A 1,070-nucleotide genomic window follows, 5' to 3' on the forward strand; every position below is an offset into this window, starting at 1 on the left:
TGCCAACATTATCCAAAATAATGCCAGTGCAAGGAACTTTCTCATTGCATGCAAAATTGATGGCCATATCTGTTGTTGAAGTCCCATGTACATCAACAAATCGAACATCGCTCACTTCCACAGTTGATGTCTGTCATTCGAACAAAACAGCAGAAAAAGAACAAATAAGAGAATTAATGGAATACACTTGCGCACCAATATTTTTCACAATAGCCAATATTAAAAATTATTAGTTTAATCACCAATCTATAAAGCTACTCATGTCTTAAATGGATTGGTTCACATCATAGCTGCCCTACTATGTCTTCTCAATAACTCAAAAAGCTCATTGACGTAAGAAGTTAATCGATGAGTAAAAGTAATTTGTTACCGAATTTTTGCAGTGCGCGCCGGGACAATAAAACTGGTCTATAACTATGGGGCTCCCGACTGAAGTAAAATTGATGTGCTCGAATAAGATCCCTTTAGCATGACCGGACCCTCCCTTCACAACACAAAAGCGAACAAATATAGCCATGAGTACTTCTTCCTTTTGGAGGAATGCTGATGAATTCCAATTGTTTCATATAAATTGATCGTTTCTCTTTCTTAATGTTGTGGATTCAGATTAAGTTTAGGTGCACACCTGCAATGTCTGAACCCTCAGACCACCATCCGATTGATAGAAACTGCCGTTTGAGACATGTACATCCTCCACTATCACACTTGAGCCGTTCCCTGCCGAGCTTCCAATGCTGTACATGAAGTGAGAGATATGGTCAAGACCATTGTAACTTGCTCTCAGTTCATCAGTACGTAGGAACCTGAAACTGACCTTATGCCACGGCCAGGGCCGCATGCGATCCCGGTTATGTTCACGTCTGAAGATCCTGTTCCGATCGCAATGCAATCACCCCCTATATTTTATACAAAGTGAAATCATTCAGTCAGTAGACGGGCAAATTTAAAGCTACATGTCTCGTTTGCCATCTTGGTTGAGAGAATTGCCTGTTCCAATGGCGGTATCCTTTACTTCGACATAATGAGACTCTACAATGTATATGCCATCAGTGTCGGGGCTGTCTGCCGGA

At 41.1% G+C, this 1,070-nt stretch overlaps 1 long non-coding RNA gene across 1 annotated transcript; it reads right to left on the reverse strand.

Moving 5' to 3' along the window:
- Positions 1–376: 376 nt before the first annotated feature.
- LOC113462324 lies at positions 377–850 on the reverse strand. Its single transcript, XR_003384501.1, has 3 exons — positions 815–850; positions 626–734; positions 377–484 (listed from the first exon to the last, which is right to left on the reverse strand). It is a non-coding gene; the product is annotated as an uncharacterized LOC113462324 (long non-coding RNA).
- Between the last annotated feature and the right edge of the window lie 220 nt (positions 851–1,070).

This window comes from Phoenix dactylifera, chromosome 11, assembly GCF_009389715.1.
Source record: "Phoenix dactylifera cultivar Barhee BC4 chromosome 11, palm_55x_up_171113_PBpolish2nd_filt_p, whole genome shotgun sequence".
Lineage (NCBI taxonomy): Eukaryota > Viridiplantae > Streptophyta > Magnoliopsida > Arecales > Arecaceae > Phoenix > Phoenix dactylifera.